This window comes from Eriocheir sinensis, chromosome 57, assembly GCF_024679095.1.
Source record: "Eriocheir sinensis breed Jianghai 21 chromosome 57, ASM2467909v1, whole genome shotgun sequence".
Taxonomy (NCBI): Eukaryota; Metazoa; Arthropoda; class Malacostraca; order Decapoda; family Varunidae; genus Eriocheir; species Eriocheir sinensis.
The window spans coordinates 7546637-7567720 of record NC_066565.1 but is presented as its reverse complement, the minus strand read 5'-3'; the positions used below and the strand labels follow the sequence as shown (position 1 = coordinate 7567720).

The 21084-nt window shown below is 42.9% G+C and overlaps 2 long non-coding RNA genes across 5 annotated transcripts; both read right to left on the bottom strand.

The window, feature by feature from the left end:
* Positions 1-1085: 1085 nt before the first annotated feature.
* On the bottom strand, positions 1086-5010 carry LOC126984773 (uncharacterized). 4 transcript variants are annotated; one of them, XR_007737673.1, is made up of 4 exons: positions 4713-5010; positions 2949-3725; positions 1550-2874; positions 1086-1342 (listed from the first exon to the last, which is right to left on the bottom strand). It is a non-coding gene; the product is annotated as an uncharacterized LOC126984773 (long non-coding RNA). The 4 variants fall into 4 exon arrangements; XR_007737671.1 differs by lacking the exon at positions 4713-5010 and adding an exon at positions 3801-4250; XR_007737672.1 differs by lacking the exon at positions 4713-5010 and adding an exon at positions 3877-4249.
* Positions 5011-12646: 7636 nt separating this feature from the next.
* LOC126984772 (uncharacterized) lies at positions 12647-20015 on the bottom strand. Its single transcript, XR_007737669.1, has 3 exons — positions 19873-20015; positions 19032-19113; positions 12647-12729 (listed from the first exon to the last, which is right to left on the bottom strand). It is a non-coding gene; the product is annotated as an uncharacterized LOC126984772 (long non-coding RNA).
* Between the last annotated feature and the right edge of the window lie 1069 nt (positions 20016-21084).

Here is a 21084-nt window from a genome sequence, read left to right as displayed (position 1 = left end):
GTGTCATCCCTAACATTACGTATATGTCACTTTGGTTACTAAGTCTTGTTAACATTCCCAACCATTATATTTAAGTTACTGTGTCATCCCTAACATTACGTATATGTCACTTTGGTTACTAAGTCTTGTTTACATTACTAACCATTATATTTAAGTTACTGTGTGATCCCTAACATTACGTATATGTCACTTTGGTTACTAAGTCTTGTTAACATTACGCATTCATTCACTTTGGTTACTAAGTCTTGTTAACATTACGCATTCATTCACTGCGGTTACTAAGTCTTGTTAACACTACGTATTCATTCACTTTGGTTACTAAGTCTTGTTAACATTACGCATTCATTCACTGCGGTTACTAAGTCTTGTTAACATTACGTATCCATTTTATTTGTTACTATGCCATTTGTAACATTACGTATACATGTCACTTTGGTTACTAAGCTTTTTTAGCGTAATGTATCCATTTAATTTAAGTTACTATGTCATTTAACATTACGTATACATATCGGTGTGGGTACCATGTATCTTGTAACATTACGATCCGTGCCACTTAATATACGTATATATTTTGTAACATTCTGATCCATGCCACTAAAATTAATATGCCATTTGTAACATGATGAATTCTGACACTTAAATTATTGTTAGTTCATCTGCAACATTACGATCCTCATCATACGTAAGTTACCATGTCCTCAGTAACATTACGTATCTGTGTCACTGCTGAGTTACTGTATCTTTTTTTATACAATCATTCCACAATCTTTCTACAATCCCTGTCATGCTTAAGTCACTACGCTGTCTGTAACGCTCGGTCCTCGTCACTTACGTCACCATATCTTCCGTAACATTACAATCCCTATCACACTTGGGTTACTGTGTCATCTGTAGCAATGCGTACTCCTGTCCCTTCGGTTGCTAAATCTTTTGTAATGCTTATTTCTGTCACTATTAACTTGCTCTGCCCTTTGTAACACTGAGACCAGGTTATGTTAGTCATTTGTTTTGTCACTTCTGTCCATCGAGAGAAGGTTATGGAAGCTACTCAAATGAATGTAATGAATGACTAACAATATAACCTTGTCTCAAACTAAAGAAAAACATGTGTAATGAATGACTGGCTAACATAACCTTGTCTCAAACTAAAGAAAAACACATGTAATGAATGACTGGCTAACATAACCTTGTCTCAAACTAAAGAAAAACATATGTAATGAATGACTGGCTAACATAACCTTGTCTCAAACTAAAGAAAAACATGTGTAATGAATGACTGGCTAACATAACCTTGTCTCAAACTAAAGAAAAACACATGTAATGAATGACTGGCTAACATAACCTTGTCTCAAACTAAAGAAAAACATATGTAATGAATGACTGGCTAACATATAACCTTGTCTCAAACTAAAGAAAAACATGTAATGAATGACTGGCTAACATAACCTTGTCTCAAACTAAAGAAAACACATGTAATGAATGACTGGCTAACATAACCTTGTCTCACACTAAAGAACCACATGTGTAATGAATGACTGGCTAACATAACCTTGTCTCAAACTAAAGAAAAACATGTGTAATGAATGACTGGCTAACATAACCTTGTCTCAAACTAAAGAAAAACATGTGTAATGAATGACTGGCTAACATAACCTTGTGTTGATTTAAATGATAAATTTCTAGCCTATTGAAACAAATACTACATCAATCACGTGTTCTCAGGATGCAAACTAATTCTGATCAGTTAGGAATAGGCTACAACTCATTTTGACAATTTATAAGAGCAGAAATTTTCATTGATATTGAATTTAACCTTTAATTAGGGCAAAGGGAAAGATATATAGATACATAGAATATTACTATGTAGCATATAGCAGTTGTAGCTTTTAAACATGCTAATAATTTAACAATCACAGACAAAATAGTAACCTATTACTGCTTCATTAAGAGCCATTTTCAAACTTAACAACCCTACCTCATCCTGTTGAACAGTAAACCTATCTCTAACACAAACACTAGAATAATACATTCATTTAGGTTAGTAATACAGTTCTGTTTTTCAATCTACCTTTTTCAGTGCCTACCCTGCAAGCTTGGGAATGGGGTAACCTGGTTAGTTTAGGTTTGATTCTTTCAAATATTCAATCAAACAGTATGTTAGTTTAGGTTTGATTCTTTCAAATATTCAATCAAACAGTATGTTAGTTTAGGTTTGATTCTTTCAAATATTCAATCAAACAGTATGTTAGTTTAGGTTTGATTCTTTCAAATATTCAATCAAACAGTATGTTAGTTTAGGTTTGATTCTTTCAAATATTCAATCAAACAGTATGTTAGTTTAGGTTTGATTCTTTCAAATATTCAATCAAACAGTATGTTAGTTTAGGTTTGATTCTTTCAAATATTCAATCAAACAGTATACTATGTTAGCTATAATTCAATCTGCCCCAAACATATTAATGTGGTACTAAACAACTGTTTGATTGCAGCCTGAAGCAGGAAGACAGAAGCTTAATGAAGAAGACTGGTGAGGGCCCCCGCCATCACTGAAGAACATGGTGCTGTCACCACTGTTATCTCTGGAGAGCTTCACATGGCACCCTCCATCACTGCCCGCCATCACTGAAGAACATGGTGCTGTCACCACTGTTATCTGTGGAGAGCTTCACATGGCACCCTCCATCACTGCCCAACATCACTGAAGAACATGGTGCTGTCACCACTGTTATCTCTGGAGAGCTTCACATGGCACCCTCCATCACTGCCCAACATCACTGAAGAACATGGTGCTGTCACCACTGTTATCTCTGGAGAGCTTCACATGGCACCCTCCATCACTGCCTGCCATCACTGAAGAACATGGTGCTGTCACCACTGTTATCTGTGGAGAGCTTCACATGGCACCCTCCATCACTGCCCACCATCACTGAAGAACATGATGCTGTCACCAGTTATCTCTGGAGAGCTTCACATGGCACCCTCCATCACTGCCCGCCATCACTGAAGAACATGATGCTGTCACCACTGTTATCTGTGGAGAGCTTCACATGGCACCCTCCATCACTGCCCGCCATCACTGAAGAACATGGTGCTGTCACCACTGTTATCTGTGGAGAGCTTCACATGGCACCCTCCATCACTGCCCAACATCACTGAAGAACATGGTGCTGTCACCACTGTTATCTGTGGAGAGTTTCACATGGCACCCTCCATCACTGCCCAACATCACTGAAGAACATGGTGCTGTCACCACTGTTATCTGTGGAGAGCTTCACATGGCACCCTCCATCACTGCCCAACATCACTGAAGAACATGATGCTGTCACCACTGTTATCTCTGGAGAGCTTCACATGGCACCCTCCATCACTGCCAGCCATCACTGAAGAACATGATGCTGTCACCACTGTTATCTCTGGAGAGCTTCACATGGCACCCTCCATCACTGCCCAACATCACTGAAGAACATGATGCTGTCACCACTGTTATCTCTGGAGAGCTTCACATGGCACCCTCCATCACTGCCCAACATCACTGAAGAACATGATGCTGTCACCACTGTTATCTGTGGAGAGCTTCACATGGCACCCTCCATCACTGAAGAACATGGTGCTGTCACCACTGTTATCTGTGGAGAGCTTCACATGGCACCCTCCATCACTGCCCAACATCACTGAAGAACATGGTGCTGTCACCACTGTTATCTGTGGAGAGCTTCACATGGCACCTCCATCACAGCCCTCCATCACTGAAGAACATGGTGCTGTCACCACTGTTATCTCTGGAGAGCTTCACATGGCACCCTCCATCACTGCCCGCCATCACTGAAGAACATGATGCTGTCACCACTGTTATCTCTGGAGAGCTTCACATGGCACCCTCCATCACTGCCTGCCATCACTGAAGAACATGGTGCTGTCACCACTGTTATCTGTGGAGAGCTTCACATGGCACCCTCCATCACTGCCCAACATCACTGAAGAACATGATGCTGTCACCACTGTTATCTGTGGAGAGCTTCACATGGCACCCTCCATCACTGCCCAACATCACTGAAGAACATGGTGCTGTCACCACTGTTATCTGTGGAGAGCTTCACATGGCACCCTCCATCACTGCCCAACATCACTGAAGAACATGATGCTGTCACCACTGTTATCTGTGGAGAGCTTCACATGGCACCCTCCATCACTGCCCGCCATCACTGAAGAACATGGTGCTGTCACCACTGTTATCTGTGGAGAGCTTCACATGGCACCCTCCATCACTGCCCAACATCACTGAAGAACATGGTGCTGTCACCACTTTTATCTGTGGAGAGCTTCACATGGCACCCTCCATCACTGCCCGCCATCACTGAAGAACATGATGCTGTCACCACTGTTATCTCTGGAGAGCTTCACATGGCACCCTCCATCACTGCCCACCATCACTGAAGAACATGGTGCTGTCACCACTGTTATCTGTGGAGAGCTTCACATGGCACCCTCCATCACTGCCCGCCATCACTGAAGAACATGGTGCTGTCACCACTGTTATCTCTGGAGAGCTTCACATGGCACCCTCCATCACTGCCCAACATCACTGAAGAACATGATGCTGTCACCACTGTTATCTGTGGAGAGCTTCACATGGCACCCTCCATCACTGCCCAACATCACTGAAGAACATGGTGCTGTCACCAATGTTTTGTGTGGAGTTCTTCAGTTGGCACCCTCCATCACTGCCCGCCATCACTGAAGAACATGGTGCTGTCACCACTGTTATCTGTGGAGAGCTTCACATGGCACCCTCCATCACTGCCCGCCATCACTGAAGAACATGGTGCTGTCACCACTGTTATCTCTGGAGAGCTTCACATGGCACCCTCCATCACTGCCCGCCATCACTGAAGAACATGATGCTGTCACCACTGTTATCTCTGGAGAGCTTCACATGGCACCCTCCATCACTGCCTGCCATCACTGAAGAACATGATGCTGTCACCACTGTTATCTCTGGAGAGCTTCACATGGCACCCTCCATCACTGCCTGCCATCACTGAAGAACATGGTGCTGTCACCACTGTTATCTGTGGAGAGCTTCACATGGCACCCTCCATCACTGCCCACCATCACTGAAGAACATGGTGCTGTCACCACTGTTATCTGTGGAGAGCTTCACATGGCACACTCCATCACTGCCCGCCATCACTGAAGAACATGGTGCTGTCACCACTGTTATCTGTGGAGAGCTTCACATGGCACCCTCCATCACTGCCCAACATCACTGAAGAACATGGTGCTGTCACCACTGTTATCTCTGGAGAGCTTCACATGGCACCCTCCATCACTGCCCGCCATCACTGAAGAACATGGTGCTGTCACCACTGTTATCTGTGGAGAGCTTCACATGGCACCCTCCATCACTGCCCGCCATCACTGAAGAACATGATGCTGTCACCACTGTTATCTCTGGAGAGCTTCACATGGCACCCTCCATCACTGCCCAACATCACTGAAGAACATGATGCTGTCACCACTGTTATCTCTGGAGAGCTTCACATGGCACCCTCCATCACTGCCCAACATCACTGAAGAACATGATGCTGTCACCACTGTTATCTCTGGAGAGCTTCACATGGCACCCTCCATCACGAGAGCAAAAGCAGAGAAAAACAGACAGATAACAGGTGCTTCAGGGAGAGTTGTGAATGATAAAGTATTGTAAGGGATGAGAATTTATTTTTTTTTATTATTTTTTTTTTTTTAATTTTTTAATTTTTTTTAGGTGCTGCCTGTAGTTCTGGAGGGCTCTTTTGAGAAGCATCTTGGACAGTCTCATCCCAATAGTGGCACAGGCGAATTCTATTTATAGTGGCTGCCATGATGTATGACTGCTTGGCCCATGCTGCCCCCCAGTGCTCCACTTGAACGAACTCGCTGAAGTTAGGGTTGACTGCGGATCTGGGCAGCATGTGGGTAATCTTCTGCCACTCGGCGATGGCTTGAAAAATCAGCGTGTTTTTGTGGGACTCGAACCACGGGCTTACCATGCCCACACGCTGACCACTCGGCATCATTGCTCACCTCTCATTAGCTTTTGAGCCTGTGATGAGAGAGAACTCATTACCCTGGGTACACACGGCAAGTGCAGCACCTTGGTTACCAGTTTACCTTCCCCGGGTACCTATTTATTGACCCACCTGAAAGAGGTGATGAACAGCTGTGCCCAAACTGTTCACTCGGGAATCCAGACCCAAGCCTGGATAGTCATGGCTTAAATTCACTCTCAACACTTCAACAGGGAGGCATGCAGTGGTCAAGAACAAAATTGATAAAGAGACAATTTACGGTATTACTTAAGATGTGCATCAGAAAGAATAATATATTTGTTTTTATACAACTAGAAGAGAACCCATTAATTAACCCAACACAGGTCCCATGCAACATCAGTGTTACCCACTGTTTACCTGTCCCAAGTCTCCCCAGGTACCCGTTTACCGACCATCCTGAAAGAAAGGATGAACAGCTGGGTGGGTTGCATGCTGACTGCCTGGGCCGGGATTTGGACCAAGGCCTGCAGATTTGTAGTCAGGGATGCTAACCTCTGCTTTTCCATCAAACTGGTGTTCAGGTTATTATTAACATAATTTGTGTTAGCATTTAGTGTTATTTATAATATTTCCATTGATATAAGTTAATGTTTACATAATCAGTGTTGGTTTCAAGAAATGGGCACATGAAAAGGCTGTGTAAATTTTAATGAAAAAATATATAAGTAATATCTTAGTTATTTTGATTTCCTGAATTCTATACAATGTAAGATTTTAATTATATTCTACAATAAAAGCTGTGTTCATTTCTGGGGCTGTGATGCATGAACGCCTCTCCGGAGTACAAAGGGATCCCCACGGGTCTTCAATGTACAGGTCTGCCTCCTGGCGGCCACCTCTCTCCTCTCTCCCAGTGAGTCGCTCTGTGAAGGTGTCTATAGGCTGCCATCGTTGCACTCTGCAATAAAGATGGTGTTCAAACCTTGTGTCACCCACTCACCGCCATTACTAGTCCACTGCAGGACAAAGGCCTGTCCAGCATTCTCAGCCTCTACACGTCTGATGTTGATGTCTATAGTATTCCATCCTGCATGATCTTTACCTGGTCTTCTGTCTCACCAAATTCATAATGTGCTGTGGATATAAATAATATTACTAAGTGAAAACACACACACACACACACACACACAAATATTGAAATCATTTACATATGTATGACTACCTGACATTAGGGGGGAACTGCCCCCATCATCCTACCCTCCAAGATTGCTATTTTATTTTTTTGTGTGTGCTAAAGTTGGTTAAGATTAATGTAATTAATGTGCTCTGCAAACCAGTTTTCTAAACTGTTTTCACAAGTCTTTTCCTAACTTTCAGTTGTCTTGGAATGGATATAAAGTTTCCAAGTAAAATTTCATCTAGAAGTATGGGAGGACGGCTGCCTGCGGCTCTGCAGACACTGAGCCCATCACATTCTCACTCTTGTTAAACACATCAAACCCTATCAGATAAACAGTAAAACCTAAAATAAAGCAATGCATGTTGATGTAGCAACTCTTACTAGTGAGGGAAGTTATCGGGAAAAAAATAAAATAAAAGGCACACTATTGTTCTTAACAGATACCATAAACTGCACTCTGCCAAGTGTTAGGTGTACACATTATATAAGAGAGAGAGAGAAAGCTGCTGCTTGTGGTCAGCTGACACTCTCCCATCCTCGCTCGGCTCATGGGACGCGTCACTAGTTGTGTGGTTAGGAAAATATAGTCACAATGGCAATCACACCGTAAGTTATCAAATGCCCATTTTTTCACAATTATTATTATTTCCAGACGTCGCTAGCGGCTATTTGTGCATTTATTTACTGAAATAACATAAGTAATGATAAAATCTTGTTGTTAGAGAGCAGATATGCCAGATATAATTCATTTATTGGTAGTATAATGCGTATTTCGTATATTACCATATATGGGCATGTGTATCCTAGCTCATGACTTCCTCTCGCTATTGTTTACATAAAACATTACAAGGTAACCGCACTGAAACAAAGGAGGAGGATTGTATGGGACCCTCAGTCCGTGTCTGTCATGAAAGATGTGTGATTCTCGACCCTCCACCTCTCGTGGCCCCCTACCTCCCCAGCCGCCTGCTACGCCCGCAGTGCGGCGTAAAAGGCCCACAATTGTTAGCACACCAGATGCTATTGCCATGATTACAGCATCTGGAGATGAATACTCAGATGAGGAGGAAAATATTGATGAGATAGCACCTGATGTGTCCAGCACTGAAAGTGAAAACTCATATTCTGAGGCAGACACCGAGTCATCTGATGCTTCGTATCAGCCTCCCAGCCCACCACCACTGCCTCCTCCTCGTCCTCCTCCTCCCACACGTGATGCGCAGCGTGCTAGACGACGCCTCCTGCCTGCCCTCCGCCGCACGCGACAACAGCCTGCATTTACATGGACAGATGGTGATGATTTTATTCCAAATGTGTATGATTTTGATAATGCATCAAGCGGAATTTCTGACGCTAGTGGCATCACAGATGACTCCACTATCCTAGATTTTTTCAAGCTGTTTATGGACGATGCTGTCATAGATCTGATTGTTTGTGAAACTAATAAGTATTTTGTATATTGTGGTGGTTTCACAAACTTGTCACCCTTCTCAAGAGCTAGGAGGTGGAAAGACACAACTTCCCAAGAAATGCATGTATTTCTGGCTCTCACGCTGCTGATGCCCCTTGTGAAAAAGCATGCTATTCGTGACTATTGGAAGAAAGACAGCATGACCTTCCTTCCTGTCTTTCCAAGATATATGTCACGGGATAGGTATCAGCTCTTACTGCAATTCATTCATTTTGCTGACAACACCTCACAGGACAAGAGTGATTCACTTTGCAAAATTCGAGAACTCTTCACAATGATGAATGTGAACTTCACCAAATATTTTACTCCCTTTCAGAAACTTGTGATTGATGAGAGCCTGGTACTTTTTAGAGGCAGGCTTTCATTTAGACAGTACATAAAAAGTAAGGCTCACCGTTTTGGGATAAAATTATTTGTGGTGTGTGATTGTGAGACAGGTGTTGTGATGAAAATTCTTGTCTACACAGGAGCAACCACAGACAATATATCCCCAAACGACCCCCTGGGAAATGTCAGGTGCAGTAGTGAGGACGCTCCTGGATAATTATCTGAACAAGAACCACCTGCTTTACACTGACAGGTGGTACACCAGTCCCATCCTTTGCAAGTTTCTTCATGACAATGGGACTGGTTCTTGTGGCACAGTGGGCCCAAACAGGAAGGGCATGCCAAAATTTCTCGACATTGCCCGAGGTACATGTGCTCGTCAAAAAACAGAAGACATGTTAGCCATAAAGTGGAAGGACAAGCGTGATGTTCACCTTCTGACTACATTCCATAAGGGTGAGCTACAAGATACAGGAAAAATTGACCCTAAGACCAAAGACCCTGTCATCAAGCCTGATGTTGTGAAAGATTACACATTGAACATGAGACTGATAGATAAAGCTGACATGCAAATAGGAAATGTGGAATGTCTAAGGAAATCTGTGAAGTGGTATAAAAAACTCTTCTTTCACTTGACTGACATCTCAGTGCTGAATGCCTACAACTTCTACCTGATGAAAACTGGTGAAAGGATGCCCCTGAAAGATTTCGTGCATGAACTGGTGTACCAAATGCTAGAAAAATATGGGACATCTACATCAGCCTATCATGGACGCCCAGCTTCTGATCTTGGACACAGACCAGATCGTCTGGAGTGTAGGGAGTATATGTCCAGGCATTACTTGATCGCGATACCTCCGACTGCCACAGGAAAGAAAGGTATCCTTCAGTGCTTCGTATGCACTAACACAAAGCGTCGTCGCAAAGCAAGAGTGCGTACAAAGTGGAAGTGTGCAGAATGTGACGTACCGTTGTGTGTAGGTGGATGCATGAGGGATTACCACTCCCTCTCTGTCTATTAGTTGGTAGACAGGCAAGAGACTAATTCTTTTTACCTGTGCTAAAGGTACTACACTGAAATTCAGCAGTGATGAGCAGTTCTTTTTGTTCTGTTTTATTGAAAAGAAAGCAAGTATTTATGTTGGTTTTGATACATTTAGTGAAAACTACATTCATTTTATTTCTTGTTCTCAAAAAAAAAACAAAAAAAAAAACTCATTTTGTTGTGTTCTATTGCGAAGGAAGCCAGTATTTTATGTTGAATTTGATAATAATAGTGTGTACATCAAGAAAACACTCTGAAAACATATTTTATATTATTTGTGTGAATATAATGTATACAAAAGTGTGATAAATAATTACCCTAGTACATTTGTGAGCAGCTCTGAGCAATTGCAGTTCAAATCAGGCAAAAAATTCTGTGTAATTTAGTGAGAACACCTGCACAACTTGCGGCGGAAAATAATCACCCGCTAAGATGGCAATACTCAACAACGCACAACGTACCACCAGGAAACCAACTTCCCCTCGTTATTGCACCACTTTCCAGGGTGAGTAGAGACCTTAATTTTTTACAGTAGATGCGTAACACTCTATTATGCATGAGAATAATGATTTTTTCCATATTTGCAAGACCCGATTTTTCGGCCAAAAATGCGTCTCAAAGGTATGACCCAAAAACCTATATGCGACCTGAAAGGGTTAAAGCCAAAATTCATTATGTCGCTGTCTCCTAAAAGCATGGGTTTGCTGTAGCAGATAGGAATTTGATCATAAATTCAGCCATCGTAAAGCACGGGGACACACACACACTCACACACACACACACACATATATATACACATACACACACACACACATATATACACACACACAAACACATACAGTTACCTATCTCAATATGCACTGCCATTTTTTTCTATTCCTATTTTGAGGGAAAAAATATATATCTTTGACACCAGGAAATCCAGCACATATTATAAGGCTTTAAGGAAACTCTATGAGGAACATAACAAGGAGAATCATGACATGGAGGGGCAGTGGCTGAGCGGTTAGCATACCAGCGCCGCATTCAGGAGGTCCCAGGTTCGCGCCCCACCCACCACCACAAGATGGGATATTTCAGTTAGCGCCGAGTGGCCACGGACTACCCCCATGCTGCCCTCAAGACCTCCTGCCAATCCAGACTCTGGAGTCTCGCTCTGAATGGGATCACAGGTGAGCTCCGGGGCACAGCAAGCAAGACAGCGCCACTATAAACAATTGCCTGCACCGTGATGGGCTGGGACCGACCATCAGGACCCATCACGAAAGCCTACCGGCATAGCTGGGCGTTATCGTGATAAGTTATCGCGATACTTTATCGCTGATAACAAAATCGGATTATCGACCATCCGCTATTTATTTAAATATATATCGATATCTTCGTTACTTTTGTAACCAAACTAGCGATAATCGCTACTTTTTTTTTTACGCCTCTCAGAAAAAAACGTCTCCCTACTGCGCATGCGTGGCCCGGTGTTGTATGAAAAAACTTCGGGGTATGAAATCTTTTCGGTGATGAGATTTCATACTTAGATCATGAAAATTAAAACACTAGGTTATTTTTTTATGCTACTCAAAAATCAATATATCAGAGAAAAATCATTTAACTTTGCCCCCAAAATGATTATTCACTGCCTCAAATTTGATATTCCATATTCGTTTGTGACCATGCCATGATACTGAAGGCACCCGGTGTTGTGTTATTTGGTGTCCCATCATCAAAAGCTGGTGGTGTTGTGTTATTTGGTGTCCCATCGTCAAAAGCTGGCGCTTTTGTTTACAAACACTGGTCTCTCGTGAACTGCGCATGCTCAGACCATTAATTGTAGACCTGTACAGTCTCACAATGCTTTTTTAACACATTAAGAGTTGCTGGAAAGCTGAATCAAACATACAGTACCACCATCCTCACTGTTTCTAGAATGACGTACACTCTGTACATATAAATACAACTCATACAGAGTGTCGTTCTAGAAACAGCGAGGATGGTGGTAGTGGTACTATATGTCTGATTCAGCCTTCCAGCAACTCTTAATTGCAGTTTACAAGCTTTGTGATACTGTACAGGTCTACGCTTGCTGGTCTGAGCATGCACCGTTCATGAGAGACCAGTGTTTGTAAACAATTTTTGACGGTGGAGACGCCAAATAACACAACACCGGTTCAGGCATTTCTAGTATTACTGTCCATATGTACGTGTCAACGTGTGGTTTTAAGGTTTTGTAAGTTTCCTAAAATACAGATAATGAAAATTTGAATTCATCAATGTTGTTCTATCTGAAATATCAATATAGTATCGTTTTCGCCTATCGGACTTATCGCTAGCTAGTACGGGAATTGTGGATTTATATCGGGTATCGGTTATCACCTATATTTGTGTCTCTAGTTAACGAATATCGGTTATCGCCGTTGACGTTTTTCATTATCAGTTATCGGGAATAAGGTTTTCTGTTATCGTGCCCAGCTATGCCTACCGGTACCATAGACTAGAAAATAATAATAAAGAAATAAATCGGTCAACACACACACACACTCACCTCAGCAAGTTCCCCTTGCAGCTGGGTTGGGGGAGGCGTGGGTGTGTTCCCAGCAGCGCCCGGTAGGCTGAGGGGAGCTGCATCATCATGAGGGATGGCTGCTGCCTGAGACCTTCAAGGGACAGCTGGGAACAAAACCTGCCAAGAGAAGATCAGTTAGCAGACAGCCACCATTCATCTGCCTGTTAGTAATGTGGGTAACACACACACACACACACACACACACACACACACACACACACGAGGGGGAAAAAAGGGAGAAGGGAAGAAAGGTTTAACCTATTAAATCTCAAGGGTCTTTTCTTTTAGTATTTTTTGGTAGTTTTCATTAAATTACATTCATCTGGTTAAAGAAAGATGCAACATAATGGTCTTAGCTTTTATTTTCCTTTAATAAGCTTGAAATCAGCTGTCCTCAAAAGAGGACACTGGGACAATATCATATCAACTGGGAAAATAAGGAAAGAAAACTATTACTATGTAATATTCTTTTTCATATATATGGAGCATGAAAAATACTCTATTATTCTTTTTGACAACACGCAGTTTACTATTATAATGAAAACTAAAAGTAAAAATGTACCTGTTATAGTAACAGTTCTGCCATGTATATCAATAGTAAAATCCAATACAAAACAAAAATACTTGTGCAGTGCTGCAACGCCTTCCTTTGGCACCGTCTTTCCTTCTCCCGCTTTGCAATGACATGGGCCTTTCCATCATAGCGAGCATCAACCATTGTTGTGGACGGGCTAGGGGCACAGCTTTTCCTTCCCAGTCTTCCATTTGCATCACCCAGCTTCAAGTGTGGAACACAAATCTCTCTTCTGAAGGTTATCAAATCAAGCTGATCCTTTCCTTCATGCAGGAATTTATGAATTTTCACCTACAGAAATGCTTTCTTCAAATATACCAAATTGCTGAAATGATCACAGAATTTCCTTTTTTTTCTGGTGGGTTTATCTTTCTATACAGCACATTCCTCAGTGACATCTTTGTCCACATGAACCTCTAGTGTACCTGGTACATCTTGAACAGATATTTCACCAATTACATCACCACTGACATCCTCTTCGTCAGTCAGTTCATCTGCATCTGGTGGTCCAATAATCACATCGCCCTTTTCAAACTCTCCCTCGGCGCCCTTTTCACACAACAAGGCATGTGCTTCATCTATTGTCAGTGCAGAATAGGTAGCTTTCACCATCTGCAATACAGCAGCTCAATGCAGCACTCAAGTGAGCAATACCTAAGTCAACAAGTATACGATATAAAAGAGTAAACACACACACACACACACACACACACACACACACACACACACACACACATACACGGCCCGGTAGCTCAGGGGTAGAGCGTCTGGCTCACAACCAGAAGGATCAGGGTTCAATTCCCCGGCCGGGTGAAGGTAAGTTGGATTTGTCTTCTTTCACGTGTAGCCCCTGTTCACCTAGCAGTGAGCAGGTACGCGACGTCAGGCAAGGAGTTGTGACCTCGTTGTCGCGGTGTGTTGTGGGTGAGTGGTCTCAGTCCTACCCAAAGATCGGTACTACGAGCTCTGTGCTCTTCCGTAGGGGAACGGCTGGCTGTCTCGAGAGAGACCCGCAGCAGACCAAGAGGTGAATTACACACACACACACATATTTTTTTTATATATCATATCATGTGCCTTATTACCAACATCTGCGGCTGATTAGACAAGCATCCTGCGGTGGTCTGCGTAGGAACTGGGATTCAGTCCGCTCTACAGCATGCACCATCCTGAACGTGTTGTGACACGCGCTGCCACGATATCGTCCCAGTGTCCTCTTTTGAGGACAGACATTTTGTAATATCAATAATTATTTTTCTACTTAAGATAATTTATTGGGGTATTATGAGAATAATATTGCATCTTCTTGAGAATAAAACACAGCAAAATAATAATTCATCTCATGAATGAGAAAGTCAGCACAGCCTAGTCAATGCAGTGCATTTTGAGGCAGAAATGTTCACCAGTTTCAGAGTCAAACTACAGTCAGATAAAGATGTCATTAAACCTTAAGCTTTTCTTTATGTACGTCAGGAAGGAATCATTATTCTGTGCTGTAACTTATATATGTTTTCATAACATGGGAAAATTAGGTGTTATCAGGTGTCCTCAAATGAGGACATTGGGATAAAATGGGTTAAGGATTGCATACACAAACATAGATGGTCTTGTATAAAAATAAAAAACTAATGATTATTGAAGGGAGAGTGATCCAGATATGATATGTAGAGTTGAAACAAACCTTGCAAAATAACTGGAACTTGTGCTGGAGGGAAAGAGCAAGTACAACATTGGGAGAAAAGATAGGAAAGAAGGAAAGGGAGGAGGAGTGATGACAATGACAAAACAAAACTTGAAAGCGACTGAAGTGAGACATGGAAATGGTAAGTGCGGAGGTGATGGCTGTGCAGGTAGTGGTACAGGGTGGAGAAGAATAACATAATAACAGCCTATGTCCCCCTAAAGCCAAAAGTTGGAATGAAGTAAGATACAACACTATGCTGGAAGAAACAGTACGGGCACTGACAGACCAAATAAAGAATAGTAGAAAGGTAATATTTATATATTTATTATAATAATAAATGAAGTTATGGATGAGAATGGAAAGATGCTGAAAGACGGGGAAGCTGAGAAAGAGAGATGGAGAGAATATTTCAAAAACTTAATGAATTTTGAGGATGGACGTCCAGCAGCTGTAACAGCAGCAGTTTTGAGTAGAGGTAGAGGAGGAGTATATAAAGAAAGAAGTATAACATATGAAGAAGTAAATCAGGCAATAAAATGATTAAAAAACGAAAAGGCAGCAGGAATTGATGGAATCACAGCAGAAATGTTGAAGTGTGGAGGAGATGAAGTTGTGAAATGAATGGTCAAGATATTTGAAGTAGCATGGGGAGGGGGGGGGCGTGCCAGCAGACTGGATGAAAGCCATCATAGTCCCAGTTTACAAGGGGAAGGGCAGGAGAGGGGAATGTGGGAGCTATAGAGGTGTAAGTCTCCTGAGTATACCCAGAAAGGTATATGGAAAAGTCATAATAGAGAGGGTGCAAAGACTTACAGAAGAGAAAATCAGTGAAGAGCAAGGAGGCTTCAGGAAGGGAAGGGGATGTGTGGATCAGATATTTGCCTTCAGGATGGTAGTAGAAAAAATAATAGCAAAAGGAAAGAAACTATACGCTGCCTTCATGGATTTGGAAAAAGCTTATGACAGAGTCGATTGGATTGCATTGTTTTAAAGATTTATGGTGTGGGAGGAAAACTGCTTAGTGCAATAAAGTCTTTCTATGAGGATGCATCTGCATGTGTCAAAATTACTGGAGAAACAAGTGAACATTTTGAGATAAAAGTGGGCTTAAGACAAGGGTGTGTCATGTCACCATGGTTATTCAATATTTATATGGACGGTGTTATTAGAGAAATGAAGGGCAAAGTTGGAGAATTTGGAGTATGACTGTTCGATGGGGGAAGGAAGTGGGTACGGAATTCGATACTGTTTGCTGATGACACGGTGCTCATTGCTGAAAATGAAAGTGACCTACAAAATTTGGTCAGTGTTTTTGATAGTGTCTGTAATAGGAGAAAGCTGAAAGTAAATGTCAACAAAAGTAAAGTGATGGTTTGTGAGCAAAGCAGAAGTGAGGTTGTAGATTTTGTATGCCCATAGAGAGTGGGAATTGAATGTGAATAAGAATGCAAAATAATTTTAAATGGTGAAGAAATGGAGGAGGTCAATGAGTTTAAGTACCTTGGATCAGTTATGTGTAAGCATGGTGGTATGGAGGGAGATAAGAGAAAGGGCATTGCAAGGAAGAAGGGTGGTAGGGTCTTTGGGACGAATCATGAATGGCAGAAGTGTGAGCATGGAGGTAAAGAGGATTTGAGAAATACAATAATAGTACCAACCTCACATATGCAAGTGAAACGTGGGCCTGTAATGAAAGTCAGAGGTCTAGAGTGCAGGCAGTGGAAATGAGTTATTTGAGGAGTGCTTGTGGTGTGAGTAGAATGGATGGAATGAGTAATGAAAGTGTGTACGAGCATTTTGGAATGTGTCACAGGGGTGAAGGGAAGAAGTGTGGAGTGGTGGAAGAAGTGAAGCGACAGACCTTAAAGTGGTTTGGCCACATGGAGTGAATGGAGGAGAGTAAGATGACCAGAAGGGTGTATGTGAGTGAGATAGAGGGAGGGAATGCTAGAGGACGACCTCCAGTGAAATGGAGGGATAGGGTGCAAGAGTACGTTAGGGAGAGGGGTGAAAGATCTTTGAGAAACTTTGAGCAGGCAAGGAGGGAGTGTCTGGATAGAGAAAGTTGGAAGCTCTTCTGCCGTGGCCATCCCCTGGTGGGAGCTCCTAGGAGCAGGCGTCGATGAAATGAATGAATGAATGAATAATATTAGCGGGAGATTTCAATTGCAAAGAGGTGAATTGGGAAGACTATGCAAAGGAGGGTGAAGAAAATACCTGGGGAAGTAAACTATTGAAGCTGGCAACAGATAACCTGTTGACGCAGTGGGTCAAAGGAAAAACAAGGCTGAGAGGGATGACCAACCATCAAGACTAGACCTAATTTTCACAAAAATGTTGAGCTAGATGAAGAAGTCAGTCATGAGTGCCCTTTAGAAAGAGCGACCATGAGCTATTAGAGATGAAAACTTTGGAAGGATGTGAACACCGAGATGAGGCATATAAGGAAAAAAGGAAAAACTACGCAAAGGCAGATTACGTTGGACTCAAGACTTTCTTCCCTGGGGTAGACTAGAGTGATATGAAGAGGAGTCCTAACATTCAAAAGAAATATGACCTTTTTATGAATATCTACAACAAAGGAGTAGAGATAGATGTTCCATACTATACAGTAAAAGCTAAAGGAGAGAAAACATGGTTTGGGAGGAGGTGTGAAACAGAAAAACAAAACAGAAGTAAGGCATGGAGGAATTTAAAGAAAAGACCAAATAAGAATAACAGAGACATATATAAAAAAGAAAGAAAGAAATGAATATGTGAAAATAAGGAGAAGAGGAAGCTAATTTTGAAAAAAGAATACAGTACCCTCTCAAATTTCCCGCTTGCTTCGTTCCGAAGGTATGGCGCTAAACTCAAGGTATTGAAATACATGAAAAAGCGCTTATTGGCTCTGGCCCATGGAAAAAAATACTTTTTTTTTACTTGACTCCTTTGTTATCACAATCCAGCTTTCCAGACAGACAACAGATCAAAAATAGACAAACTATGTAGAGGAAGCATTAGTTTGAGAAGGCTATAAGAAAATCCAGCTTTCCAGACAGACAACAGATCAAAAATAGACAAACTATGTAGAGGAAGCATTAGTTTGAGAAGGCTATAAGAAAATCCAGCTTTCCAGACAGAGCAACAGATCAAAAATAGACAAACTATGAAGACATCTTTTCCCAAAATCAAGACACCTCTCCACCACAAATTGACCTCTCTCTTGGCCACTCTTTACTTTCGTCTATTATGGCAGCGGTGAGTAGCGGGCCTTTTTTTTCTATGCACTTTTTGTTGCCCTTGAGCCGTCTCCTTTGTTGTAAAAATAAATAAATAAATAAAAGCTACAGAAATCCAGAGAGCCAGACACACAGAGAAAATGAGACAGCAAAAGGAAGAAGAAGAAATGAAAAGGGAAAACTAAGACAAGGAGAGGAAGAGAGAAATGAAAAAGGAAAAGAATGAAAGGAAAACGGTGAAAAAATAAGACATAAGAACAGAAAGAGAACAAAAAATGAGAACGGAGGAAAATGAAACAGGGATAAGTAGAGAAAGAGAAGGAAAGCAATACTACCAAAGAGACAGACACAGAGAAAATGAGAAGTAGATAAAACAACCATTAGCACTAAAAGCTACAGAAATCCAGAGAGAGACAGAGACAGCCAAAGACAGACACAGAGACACAAACAGAGACAGACAAAGACATAGACAGACACAGAGAAAATAAAAACAGAAATAAACAACCATCACAAAAAGCTACAGAAATCCAGAGAGAGACAGAGACAGACAAAGACAGACACAGAGACACAAACAGAGACAGACAAAGACATAGACAGACACAGAGAAAATAAAAACAGAAATAAACAACCATCACAAAAAGCTACAGAAATCCAGAGAGAGACAGAGACAGACAAAGACACAGAGAGACAGACAGACAGACAGACAGAGAAAATGAGAAGCAAATAAAACATCCAGAGAGACAGAGACACACAGGGAGAGAAAATGAGAGAAAAACAGAGACAGACAAAGACACAGAGAGACCCAGACAGAGAGAGAAAATGAGAAGCAAATAAAACAACCAGAGACACAGACATAGACAGACCCATCAATTAAAAGCCACAACCAGAGATAGAGACAGAGAGACATGCGAACAAAGAAAAAACAGGGTCGCCAACTCACCAATCAGCTCCAGGGACGAGGAGTTCAGGAGACCGTACTCAAGCCTCATAATGATGTCACCGTCCGGGTCCTGCTTGTCCTTCTGCAAACACCACCAACAGCGAGGTAAAAAAAGTCCCCGAGTCAAATCCTGCCACACCACACCACACCCAGCCACACCACACACCACACCACACCATACCCAGCTGCACCACACACCACACCACACCATACCCAGCTGCACCACACACCACACCACACCATACCCAGCCACACCACACCATACCCAGCCGCACCACACACCACACCATGCCACACCACCCCACACCACAGCACACACCACAAGCCACACCACACCAAACCCAGCTGCACCACACACCACACCCAGCCACACACACACACCACACCACACCACCACACCATACCCATCAGCACCACACACCACACCACACCAAACCCAGCCGCACCACACACCACACCACACCATACCCAGCCACACCACACACCACACCACACCATACCCAGCCGCACCACACACCACACCACACCACACCACACCATACCCAGCCCCACCACACACCACACCACACTGACACCACACCCACACACACACCCAGCACCACCACACTATGCACCATGCACCACCAAACCACACCCAGTCACACCACACACCAAACACCAGACCCCGCCACACCACACCACACCCAGCCACACCACATTACTCTCCCTTTTCCTTCCCTTGCTCTGCCTTCCCTTTCCTTCCCTTCCCGTTCTTGGGCTAGCCTTCCCTTCCCTACTGCAGCCTTCCCTTCCTCTTCCTCCCCTTCCTCTCTCTTCCCTTCCTCTCCCATCCCTTCCCTACCTTGGTCACTATAACTACTGTAGGCAGACACACTTCAGAAGTGGATCTTCATGTGCTTGGCAATGTAATCCCTTGTCTTAAAGAGCTTTCCACAAACATCACACTTGAACTCTCTAAGGCCATAGTGCCTGAAGACATGTCGATTGAGTGCCTGCTTCACACTGAACCTCTTCCTGCACTCTTCACACTCATGACTTTTTACACCAGTGTGTGTAAGGGTGTGTCTGTCAAGTTGACTCTTCAGGATGAATTTTTTCCCACATTCCTTACATTCATAGTTCTTCACACCAGTGTGTGTAAGGGTGTGTCTATCAAGGTCAATCTTCTGGATGAATTTTTTCCCACATTCCTTACATTCATAGTTCTTCACACCAGTGTGTGTAAGGGTGTGTGTATCAAGGTTACCCTTCCGGTTGAATTTTTTCCCACATTCCTTACATTCATAGTTCTTCACACCAGTGTGTGAAAGGGTGTGTGTATCAAGGTGACTCTTCTGGATGAATTGTTTCCCACATTCCTTACATTCATAGTTCTTCACACAAGTGTGTGTAAGGGTGTGATATCTGAGGCCTTGCCTTGTGGTTAATTCTTTTCCACACTCCAGACACACAAACTTCCTCTCTCCTTTGTTGCTGGAGTTGCCAGCAGCCAGTTGCTTCATCTGGTGACCACTGACCCTCCTGCCCCCTGCAGCAGTCTGCTCCTGCTTGTCCTGGCCACTCATGCTGCTGTCCAGCCCTGCAGATGAGGCGGCCCCAACCTTTGCGGAAGCTGAGTGTGTTGTTGTTGTCCTCGTTCTTTCCTTGTTCTCTTTTCCTCTACACACCGGCAGCCTAGGGTCCGTGGTCGTGGTCGAGGGTGGACGTGCCCGTGAGAGCTCTGTAAAAGTGAAGGAATTCTCCAATAGTAATATTGCCAGAAGAATGAATCGTTCGAAGAATAATCCGTCTAGTAAGCAGGCGGGCACAAAAACCAAGGATACTGTTGGATCTGGCAAAACAAGCCTTGCGGCTGGGGGCGGGGATGATCAGCTGACAGGGGCAGACGATAGCGACGCAGATAAACAAACAGACACATGCCCAGTCTGTAAGGTTAAGGTTGGTGAGGAAGACAAGGCTCTAGGCTGTGAACTATGTGAAATGTGGCACCACATAAAGTGTGAGGAGGTCACTGAGGCAGTGTATAATTTCCTGAGCAGCAATCAAGTAAGTA